The sequence below is a fragment of the Saccoglossus kowalevskii genome, chromosome 16 (genome assembly GCF_978046115.1).
Source record: "Saccoglossus kowalevskii chromosome 16, keSacKowa6.1, whole genome shotgun sequence".
Lineage (NCBI taxonomy): Eukaryota > Metazoa > Hemichordata > Enteropneusta > Harrimaniidae > Saccoglossus > Saccoglossus kowalevskii.
Genome location: NC_140656.1, coordinates 18,748,586 through 18,761,778, shown reverse-complemented (window position 1 = coordinate 18,761,778; position 13,193 = coordinate 18,748,586).

Below are 13,193 nucleotides of genomic sequence, written 5' to 3'. Positions count from 1 at the left end.
CATATATATATCATATATTGATAGCAGGTGGCATATATGTATACAATATAATATACAATATGAAACGGAAAACTGACTGGTAATTAACTCATTCCCAGTGTACACTGTCCGTACGCGGGGGTCCGTACCGGTCGCGATCCCTGTTACTCAGTATCCTAATTTTGTTCCACGTCAAAAACTGGTTATGTGCATCTTTACGCAACGCAATACCACCACAATACCACCTAGCATACAAAAAACCAACTAAAGAAATTCTAAGTAGACACTTACCAAAGGAATGTATATATGTACAGCAAAAACAAACTTCAAGCAAGGAGCTGTAAATGCTTCGAGTATACCCAGCCGAACGCAAGTTAGCAACAATTGGCTAATAGTAACACCACGTGACCTGGGTCATAGGTTAAAGGTCAACGGGATAGAAACGTGAAAATGAAAATGGTTTTAAAACGAAAATGGTTTTGAAAATGAAAATGATTTTCAAACGAAAATGATTTTGAAAATGAAAATGGTTTTCAAACGAAAATAGTTTTGAAAATAAAAATAAAATGGTTTTAAAATGAAAATGATTTTGAAAATGAAAACAAGTTTTAAAACGATAATGGTTTTGAAAATGAAAATGATTTTCAAACGAAAATGATTTTGAAAATGAAAATGGTTTTTAAACGAAAATGGTTTTGAAAATAAAAATGGTTTTAAAACGAAAATGATTTTGAAAATAAAAATGGACTTCAAAACGAAAATAGAATTGGAAATTAATTTTTAAAAAAAAGTGGATTTGAAAATAAAAACAAAGCTAAAAATGAAAATGAATTTCAAAACGAAAATGAAATTGATTCGAAAACAAAAACGTATTTGAAAATGAAAACGAAATTTTACTTTAAAACGAAATGGATTTGGAATTGAAAATGAAATTAGATTTAAAAACCAAAACGAATTTGAAAAAGTAAATAAAAATGGATTTTAAAATAAAAAAAAATCGATATTAAAATAAAAATGATCTTTTTTAAAGTCAAAACGTGAGCCACCTCGGTTGCCGTACAACAGTGTCTTCAGTCTGCTTCTTAGTTTGGATCAAATTACTTTCAGAGTATGCAGCGGAGCTATATCAACCGACAGGCTGCATGCTTGTACATTTTGGGCTAGTACATTTTTCATTCATTCAATTTCTGACAACATATTTTTTATATTCAGTATAAGGTTGTAATTTGTAAGTCAAATGTGATGTGTAATAAAGAAAGATTTTAAATAGATATTCAATGTTGACGTCACACAACCTTTATTTACTTATACCCAATATATAAATTACCACTTTTGCTGCATAGTTGCAACAGAATGATGTTTACTCAAGTTATTTGTGGCAACATTGCCACAACACAAAGTAGTTGCCAGAATGTTCTGGTAATCAAATATGCTTGCCACAAACTCGTTGCCACAAAAAAACAGTTGTAATGTCTGAGACACTGAGTCGTCAAAATATTGATAAAATTGGTAATGACAACATTGTTTTCTGCGAAGGCATCTCAATACCACAGTCTCTCTATCAGGGGATTGTGTCAAAACTAAAGTCAGTGGTAATGCTATGACCACTGCAACATTGTCAGCTGACAGCATTGCGGTCGAATTATGGGTGTTTACCGCTGCTGTTGTGATATTGAATCCCTGGTTAATTAAAAATAAAAATAAACGTGATCATTTCAGAAAGTATATGTTGTTTTTAAACACCAAAAGAAAATCATGCACTCTGTGCCGCCATCATGGTTACTTCATTCGTAATTCCCCTGTGTCACCCAACATGCATTGCGTTGCCATGGGCAGAGGTCCCCTGTTCAAGGCACTCTATGAATAAGGTATTTCTTCGTATCAACAATTAACCAGCTCAATGAAAAGTCTGGATTCACATTTCTGGAGACTCGAGCATAACAGTGTAACAACACAATTTATTCAGAACTTTTGTCAGCACTCTTTTCACTGGTATAACGAAGATTGTGTTTTTTAAGTGAGATGCACTGTAAAATGATGCTTGCACACAAATAATTCAACACATTTCAGGGCTATAAGGTCTTGACAAATGAACGTGAAGATAACTGTCAATCCTAAAAATAAATAACAGCTTGGAGGTGTGAATTAACGAGAACTGCAGTTTTAAGCAAATTCATGCAGTTGTCTTGGGATGTACTGTCTATTTCTAGATTTTGAAATTGGGTTTTATTTTGGCGGTTTGGGTTAACCCAGGTTTTACCCAAGTGTTTGGATATGAGCCTTTGCGTCAGATATTTTAGCTTCTGACTGGACATAATCAGGGGGTGAGAATTGGTTTGTCCATCAATCTACTACATTTTATTAAATGATTTCTTTTGTATTTGTGTATGCCTGGAATTGTGTATAGTAAAATTAAAAAAATTAATTAGAGATTTTTTTTTTAACTCTGGACACGCTATAAATCAAGGCACGGCTGCTTCACCACAGGCTTCAATAAAATCCAGTGACAATACCTTTTTATTTTTTTTAATATTCAGCAAGACTTTTATACAAAATAGCCAAAATGAAAATTCCAGATAAAATACAATATTTTACAGGTGTAGAACATTTGGCAATATGTGTATCCCAATTTGTTGTTTAAAAAATGCCAACTTTAAAAAGCATTTGGTTTTTTATTTCTAGAACATAATTTTCTTTTTGCATTCTACTAGTACAACGTTGCTTTTAAAACTATAATCACCCATCCCAGGAAAGTATCAAAATCAACACACAACCAGTGGATGTTCTTGAGCCCCCCTGCCACCGAAAAAGCGGACAACACTTGTTGTTCGTGTGGAAACAGAAGCCATCCTGATTGTTGTAAGTATATAATGGGTGGAGCACATAACTTCAGACTTGCGTTTCAGGCTCTGTGCGTGCACTTTAAAGCACTGTATATGCCATGATGCATGTTATTTTAATTTTTGTATTAGGCTCAAAATGGCCTACTCCAGGGCATCCAGTTTCAAAAAATGCAGTTTCATGCTTGGGCTGAGCAAATTAAAGCTCCATACGTGTATCAGACATATCTGGAAAACATTTTTCTTATGATCGAATTCCAAATGGCTAACTCGTGGTCATCTTATTTATAGGAATGCAGTTCCACAGAGCAATATCTCATATGTGCAAGGTCACACATACGTCACTCATATATATGTCATTGTACTTTCACATTTGTTTTATTCACAGACAAATTGAAGGAGATATCCTGCATTATAAATGATCTTACAGTTAAAACTTACCAACAAAAGAAGTTTTTGTGTACAGATATAACTACTCGTTTACAAGAGCAATAGAAGCTGCCCATCGCCCAGAAACTACTGAAATTAAAGCTCTAATCGTGACATTGCCAAGCACTTAATGTGCATAATCCCATCATGCAGGCAAAGAAACATGGTTTACTTCTAAAGTTTTATACTGCATAAAAAAAACCTATATGATGCCAGTGTGCTTTAAAGGAATGCTATCTTTTTCCATCATCTTCTGGTGATATTTTGCAAGCTTTAGGTACAGAACTAAGCCCTGCTGCATATAATTTCACAACAGGAGACCCACACAAAGTTTTACTAAAAGGTCATTTGTATTAACAGTTTGCAGTTTTTTAAATTCTGAAAATAGATACATGGTAGTTAGCCACTAGTTCATTGTTGAGCGGCAAATCGTGAGTGATTTTAAAAAAGCAACCAACTTGATCTGATATTCGTCTTGTAGACTTCATTCTTGCTGACTACATTTGTAGATTAGATGATGAAAACCTGTTGTTTAAAGCAATATAAGAGATGTTTTTTGTAGTTGCTGGTCTATGCAGAGTTTTATATGGATGTCAATTTGGTCATGTTTGTCACCTGCAGTAAGTTCATGAGCAATAGGCCTCGAAACCCGGGCATTGCTGCTTTGCAGCTATATTTTACATTTGTAATGTATTACAACAAAATAAACGCAATCATTCCATCATATCGTGATTCATCATTACAAATTTTAATTTATTCTAGTCATTTATGCAATAACTATATGGAAAATCTATGAAATGATTATTAAAATAGTAATGTTTGCTGTATATTAAATTTGTCCTGACGAATGTCGTAAATGCTACAGCCAAGAGAAAACATTAAGGACCAGCCTGAATGTTTAGTTACACATGAAATAAACACCAGAATATTGTTCATGTTGTAGTTCTGTGATCAATATAGAATCCATACATACACAATAAAAACAAGTGCTAATAATTCTGTTCATGTGACCTCACAGCTGATAAAGACTAGCAAACATTTTAAGCTTTGCTCAGTTGTGTACTTAATAACAATGAAGAAATAAACTCTGACAAAATAATATTGCCAAAGAAATTAAGAAACAAGGATCCACCTAAAGGACAAGGAGATGCAAAGAAAGAGTTAAACTTGGTCATAAAAAGAAACAAGAGTTACTGGAAAAAGACAGACTTCGGAAGCAACGGGAAAGAAAGATGCAGCAAGCAGCCAACCTGTCCTGCAGTAAGAAAATGGGAGCAACAAAAAAAAGCTGCATGAAAGAATGAGAATATACAGGGCAAGAAAAAAAGCAGCTACAAAAGAGACTGAAGAGGTGAATGCAAAGAAGGCACTACAGGGACAACAAGTAAGAAAGTATGTTAAAGCCAAACAGGGTCAGGTACAAAAAAGACTAAAAGAAAGGGAAGACAATCTAAGAAAGAAAGCTGCAGTTGTGAGAACACAGAAATGGAGGATGAGCAAAAAGAAGAATGAAGATATGGAAAAGTTATGAACCCCGGATTTAAATCTAGATCTGCAGCATACAGGGCATTACAAACGTCTGAAGTCCACTATATCAAGTTCAAGAGGCTAGAATATATATATTATAAACCATGAGCACTATCAAAGTGCTCCAGCCTCCTACTGACATGATTAGTGGACAAAGAGTTCTTTACTACACTCTAGGAGATTTTATCTAAGTGGGTTGTAGCATCCGCGACAACATTATATACATTACATGGTACAACTTGAAACAACTTAAATAAATTCATACTTTTAGTGAATCATTCTTCTTAGAATTTGGCATTAAAAATGTAATTATTATACTCTCCATTGGTAAAAATCCATCAAAATGATGCAGAGGCAAAAAAAAAAAGAAAACAATCTACTGACACACAATATAGACAGGCAGAGAAAAAGGAATTTGCCTTAGCATTAAAATCAAAAAGGTGTAACGAGCAATACAGACAAGCAGAACGTACAAGAGATAAGATAAACACGAATTTTAAAAGGGAAGGTTGTGGTGCTTATTCCATTGAAGAGTTGGGGTTGTATGTATTGTCTAATTGGATGACAGAGATAACTTTCCAATGAAAAGTTTTCCTGAGTTAAACTTGCACCCACTTGAGGAAAGACTTGTTGCATTACGCATACCATTTATGCAGATTAGAGAATTGCCAAGGGGTAAACAAATAAGTGTTGTATCTGGGACAGTTTCAGTATTTCCTAGACGAATAAATGAATCACAGACTATACCAGGAAACTCAGCTTTAAAAATTCAGAATATCAGACCACAAATAGTTTTAAAAGCCACAGAGTGGTTAACACAAAACAATGCTTTGTATAAAGTGTTAGTCGATTGGTCTGTGTGCAGTCAAGTAAAACATGAATGGAATGATTTCTTATCTGAAGATATAAATTATGATATCTGCAATGAAGAGATGAATTTACATAGCAGTGTGAATGAAAATGACGATCGAAGTAAATGAAACGGCTGATACAAACACTGATAATGATGATGATAGATGGACTGAAGCAGTAAACTTGGAAGATCGTCAATCTGGTAAGTTAGACACTATGCTTACACCCTAATATGGACAAGACAATGTTTCAGACGCTGCTTACTGTTTTTGCACCTGGTGAACGAAATAAACCAATGGGATTGTTTCAAGACAAGTATTATGAGGAACTTTCACTTCCTACTGTTTATTGTGGTCAGGCAAGAAATGATAAGAGAAAAGTCATGGTTTCCTAAAGTAGACTTTGTAAATGGGAATTGCATTACGAAGACAGAAGAGTTGCTTAAATCTGTTCCTAATATATTTTTTAAACTGGACAAGAAATCAAAGATAAAGCAACATTGTGTTTACGAAAATGTAATTTACAAGGACGTAACATAACGCTGGTGAATTGCAGTCAGCAGAAAATGTACAGAACATTGTACATCATGATGAAGTACAGTATTAAAAACCATAAGAGGATCACCACCATACTGGGAAAATGCTAAAAGAAATATATTTGCTATGTTACAACAGCTTGGTATTCCATCATTTTTCATGTCATTCTCAGCTGCTGAGACCAAATGAACACACTTACTGAAGATTCTTGGCAAGACCGTGGACAAAAATTATTATACTGATGATGATATATTAAATCAGAATTAATACAATCTGATCCCGTGACTTGTGCTCGTCACTTTGATCATTCTGTTCTGTTCACGATTTATTTATGATTTCCTATTAAGTTCTTTCCATCCAGTGGTGAGATTGATGATTTCCCGATCAGAGTCGAGTTTCAACAAAGAGGATAACCATATATATATGTTGACATGGATTAAAGATGCACCACAATATGGTATTGATAGCGATGAGGATTGAACAATTTACAATGTTCAAATGATACTTCAAATGATGACCTTGCCAACCTAATAAATTATCAAACAACACATACATGCAAAGACATTTAAAAACAAGGTTGCCTGTGTATGTAGATTTGGTTTCCCATTACCACCAATGCCTAGATGTATAATATTGATGAGGACATTGTAAATACACTACATGAACATTATGAACAAATTAAACAAGCACTTGATGATCTCAACTGGGTATTGATCAACAACCTATATTGATGCAATTCAAGTCTTTAACTTCAGATAAGATTTTTGAGAAGATCGCCGAATGAAATTAGAATTAACACATACAATAAAGTTCTTCTTGAAGCATGGAGAGCAAATATTTACATCCAGTATATATATTAGATCCATATGCTTGTGCAATGTAGTACATACATTGCATCATACATTAGTAAAGGTCAACGTGGTACGAGTAATTTACTGACAAATGCAGTTCAAGAAGTAGGAGAAGGAAATAGTGGTATTAAAGAGAGAGTCAGACATATTGGAAATAAATTTCTCAATCATGTGGAAGTTAGACGATCAACACGTGATTTCATATTTATCAACACGTCACCAATTGATAAACGTGTAATACTTGTAAAGCCATTTGATGATATTTAAGGGATGCCATCTGATTCACAGATGTGACAGTATATTGAAGAAATACTAGCACATTGGAAAAATTGTGCTTAGCTGATATGGTTGCCTGGTATAACTTTTACAAATTAAAGGACCAAGAAAATGAGGATGATGAAATATACAATAGTGACAATAATGATAATTTAATTACCATGTAGGTGGGTTGCTGCAGTTTATGCAGCTCTCTTGGTCGTGGTATACGTTGCGGGGCAACCAGAGGCCGCAACGTAATATCAAAATAGCTTAAGCGGCCAATAAGAGCTGCTAAACTGCAGCAAGTAGGTGGGTTGTTGTCACAGGGGCTTGACCATCTATTCGTCTCAATGCGTGGACGTCTATGGGGCCGTGGGTCTATGTCCCGGTACAGGACCTTGCCCTTGCTCAAAATAATAGAAATTATGGAATTAAAACAGTTTAGTAATGTGAAGCAAGCATATGTTATTACATTTAATCATCACGCTCCGAAACCACAAAAATCACTAATACTTGTTTCCGGCCGATCAGCATGCACTATATATAAGACAAGGGAGGATAATTGATATCTACTTTATAAATCAATTATAAGTATATGAATATGTTAATGATATTTTTAGTTAAGACACTGCCTACTATTGCAAAGCAACAAGCATCATCACAACGTTTTGAAAACCCACTTGGTTACATACATGATGTACTTACAGTGGACCTTAAAGTTTCTTGTTTGCTTCAATCAAGCAATACATACAACATATACAAGAGTTGTCTCATTTTATCGCAACCAACATGCAGCACAATTACAAGAAGCACATCTTCGCCACCAGCCTGTACAGTTATTCAACATAGCTATTGCTTTTTTGTTACAACCAGTATGATGCTGATGAGATTCAGTTGAGTTATAACTCCCGAATAAAAACAATAGAAACAGCGACTTTTCCTTATGCACCAAATCCAGTCAATTTTATAAGCATTTCTACAATGTAAATTTCGTATATTAATGTTGTACGATGGCGCTTTCTCCGGGGCCTTCAGAGTCCCATGTTGACTATATGTCCCTGTCCGTTTACTTTCTGGTATATACAAAATAAACTAAGTTGTAAAAAAAAAAGATAACTAAAAATCTGTCTGCCGTCGCCGTCCACAGCAGCGATATGATTTTGACACATCAAAATTGAGAATCGCAAGTGTAAACTAAATACATCTATCCCGGCCAGCAATCGATTCATCAGTCTTCATGAGTGATGTAAATGGTATTTACATCTATTTTCTTCTATTCCTACTATCCTAAAACGTTCAAGTGAATGTTGTCAAATTCGCGAGTGTGCGTATTTTCGTACAGTGGCGTAAACATTGCTACAATCAAAGACGCACTGAACAGAAAGTTCCAGTACCATTGTCAATTATTGGAGTAGAGGACTATTTATACAAGAGACGCTCCAGTAAGAAATTGTTAAAATTGCCCGATTGACATATTCACTAAAAACAACATTGTTATGTTTCTAGACTCGCATCAAACTCAAAACAAAAGAAAACAGTCCGATCCAAACAATCTGCGTCATTGAAAATCGAGTCTTATCGCCTTTGCGTTTCCGAGCGAAAATACGTTGATGCCAAAAACGACTGATTTTTTCATATCACTAATTCAGTCCAGTTAGATAGGTGATTTTTAGAGACTCTCGGAAAACCAAATTGTATGATGTAAATCACTCTGGCGACAAAAAATGGGCGATAATAGCCAAGGGGGTGAGGAACTTAATTTCAAAAACATATTTTATATATAGGGTATATAACTAATTATAAATGGTATTCTCACGTGCCAATTTTCTTAGCTCTAGCCAGTTCTTCACATTCAATAAATCCAGTCACTATGCCAGCTAATCATTAACAACAGATTCAAGCACTGATATTTTTAATGTTAATTAATATTGCACAAGTTTTGGCGAGCATGAAAAGAAGACAACCTTGATTCTCAATCGATTTATATGGCGTTGTTGGACGCTTTGGTATATGTAACATCCAGCTGTGTTATCCACTGACTAGGACTGTCTGTCACAGAAGATTAGTTGATATAGAGCTGCTGCAACATGATAGCATACACCATCAGCACTGTTGGGATTCGAAATAGAGTCGTCCTTGTGGAACAGTTAACCAGGCATCATAAACATATATCTGAATCAGGAACACAATCATCTACTTTGTTTTTTATAATTATTTCATGTCGTAGTTCGTTGAATAACCAAGGATGAATATTTCGGACAAGGGCCCAAAAATGATGTCAAAATGAACATATAATATATATCAAGTTAACCTCCAGGACGTGTATCACTGGACCATGATTTTAGACATGTTATACGTTGTCTTGTTGTTGTTGTTTCGTGTAGGCTTTATTTGTCCCTTGAATGCACCAAGGGATATGGCTTGAATCACTTAATTTATTGAAAGGAATTGAGAAATTCTCAAACGCAGGTTATTTCATCAGTCCCCAGAAAAAAAAAATGTCAGAATGGCTTTCTCACGAACGTATCACGCCTTATATTGACAAGTCACTCAGCTTAGAACGTTCTCGCTGAGCATCGGCGTGGTACGCGTAGAAATGATCAGCCTAGAACTTGTCGCAGCGTTCCTGGATGCGACATTTTAGTATCGGCTTTGTCGTACATATTTGCTTCATATAAAAAATACCGAGTACATCAAAACGGAGTATCTTATTCATTTATTCTGGCATGTTCACTGTCTATTTCGGATGGCTAAATTTCCTTCAAAACCTTGGAAGCGACTTCGATTCCGAGCTCACCAGTTCATCCAACACTTTCCACAGTTCATACATTGACATCAGGGTTCAATGCATTTACTTATTCATCAAATAATATCAAAAACACCACCAGTTATTAATGCATGGTCAGAGAGTAAATTCTCTTTACCACGAATCAATATTTTTCTTTTAAATAATTTGTTTGTGCCAGGCGACAGTTCCGGACATTGATTGCCACTGTTGTCTCTCTTTTTGTACGTACAACTTGCAAGGGCTAATGCTGACACATAGTGCATTTTGGCCACATAAGTCATAGTTTAAAACTACATAACATGGCTGTGTGGCAATTTTAACATGCCATCCTTTCTATTGAGTCTGGAAAACTCACCCAAGTAGGATTTGAACTTGGGTAGAATCAATACTTGCTGTGATATTACATTGATCAGCGTCTGTTTTTGTTTCCATGACCTGTAACATTAAACGGCAATAATGCGCATGGATATATAAGAGTGAGTCACATTCAAAAAACAAATTAGTAACGAGTAAAAGTATCAAATACGTATAAATATTACTGTCAAAACAAACTATTCCGAGGTCCAAGTGCATTAGTACTCGTACTGGTGTCAACCACATCCCAAATAACTCGTACACGGTTGCGTTAGGATAACCAGTTTATTCAAGAAAGCGGTGAAAACTATAACAGGATAAAGAAATCACATTTCAAATGACGTCATCGCTGACTGAACAACGAACGAACGACTTACGGAAAAATTTATGGAAATTGCGAAAAATACACTTATCAAATTACGACACTCGGAGCTAAAGTGGCCTGATCAATTCATGAGTCAATAAATTCAGAAAAATAACTTACTTCGCTGAGTCTAGTGTTCTTTTAGAAGGACTTTATGTAGCGATCTTCAGTCATACAAAACGCAGTTGGCGTACGCGTATGAGACTCTAGTTATAGCGAACTCTGACCTATGCTGAACGTAACGCCCGCGCCTAAAGAGGGCGGTATACTGTTAAAAGTGAAAGGGCGTCCAGCACACAAACCATGTACACAAACACAAGGCGTCTGTAAATGCCTAAAACTCATGAAACCAAAAGAACTGTTTTCAATGCAAAATGGCGCATCACCAAGAAGGTGAAGCCATTTTGTCTGTCTGTTTTGCTACACTCTCCTCACATCCTAAGACAGGAGTATTAAAATCTGCCACTAGAGGATGGCAGCCACACTAGAAAATGTTAATTGTTTACTTAAAGCGGGGGAGTTGTCACCTGCGCATGCGTCAGATAGTCATATCGTGTCATTGTTTACAAACAAGCGTCTACCCATGAACCTTTTCGTTTTTAGCGTGTGTTGTTATCGTCGCTTGGGACTATATTCTCGCGTTTGCACAGATGACGACCCTTCCTTCCGCTTTAAATATATGCTGAATAATTTCTGATCTTTTAAATTTGTTTTTACATTTCCTAGGTGTTGGTTTTTAGGATTATTCAAATTCTACATTTAACATGATTTAGTAAATCTGACTCCCCTGTTTGTTTTCTGAATTTTTTACCAGAAAATGGCTTGCACAGGAGTGCACTTTGTATGACATAATAATTTGTGCGTTTTTTTCCCTGTGACTAAAAATTTCAGACTTTGTATTGCCTTAGTTCTGAACAAAATATATTGTGCAAGTACAGTTTTGCAAGTGATTGCATGGATGTTGAAGACATATCTGCTTCAGTTTTATTATTTATGCCAGTTCCATGAGTACGTTTTCACCAGCTACTGAGTGATATCATTTACCGATTAAGCTCAAGCCTGTAAATAATTTTATGTCAACAATGTGATATGGTATTCATCTAAGGCATTATTGTACATCAAAGGAAATCTTACAACCCATCTTGTGTTGCAATTCTGTTCTTTTTTCTAATACATACTCCTTATCAAGGACTCGATGAGATGAGAGTTAACATGCATTTTCTGCTTTGTGTGATGTGCTAGTCAAAAAGTGTCATAGCGATTAATTCCTCCCAAGGGTTTTGGCAAAACTTTGACATAAACCTTAGACATATCCGTGTGCGATCATGATAACCCAGCATTAAGGGTCAATCTTATTAAATTGTTCAGTACATGCCAGTTCTCAGAAAAACAAATAACTAAATCTAGATTGGAATCATACTCTCACTTTATTAAGACGATCATACATAGCCAATTGCCACAATATGTAGATATTTAACTTCAATTTCATACATACATAGAATGGAATCTATCTAGTGGTGTTCTGACACCTTTTTTAGAGTTAGCTGCAATGTATAAAATGTCAACGAAAATTACTTTTAATTTTGTTTTTAATTGTGGAGAATTCGGTAGATGCTAGATAATGATTTAGTTCCAGAAAGATAAACTTCAGGCGTTTGTATATAAACAGCATGCTTCCTGATTATATATTGACACATTGTAAATCATCACGGACAACTTCGTTTTCACCAACAACAGTAAATGGTGATTCTGGTCAGACCACTCTCTCTTTTCTTTATTCTGAATAGCAGTAAACCCAAACTTGGCTGATAAAATTTTACCTGTCAAGGTGAAAGGACAGAAAACAAAACTGCAATATACATTTTTTACGCAGTTTTTGTTGATCAACAATTGATCTGAAAACTCTTATAATGCTTGTTTCTATCAAATAAGACCAACAATTCATAACAAGGAGCTAAATAGCACATTTATAAAGTACTTAGGACCATATTGAACATTAGATTTTTTTACGAACTGTAAATAAGTAATAATAATCCCAGTACTAATGGTAGATTTCTCTCAGATTCATTTCATGACGTTGTCGTAAATTCTCTAATTAAAATGTGCACTGCTAACAGTGGAGCTATTTCAACCGAGAAGCTGTGGTAGTGAATAAAAAAAACATTAGTTAAACAGTAAAGCTGGTAACCATTGATTATCTTCTCCAGAATAACCTTTTAAGCTCATCTCACTTTATTTCCACTTCATATAGACCTTTAACAAGTCTCATTATCTCTCATGGAATTAACCTCTTTCTCTAGCGTGAGCTGGCTTACGAAATACCAATTCCTTCTATTCAACCATTTAGCTAACATAACCTGATGTATATCATTACCATTTGAGTAGAAAACGGGATCATTATATCACTAAATAGTT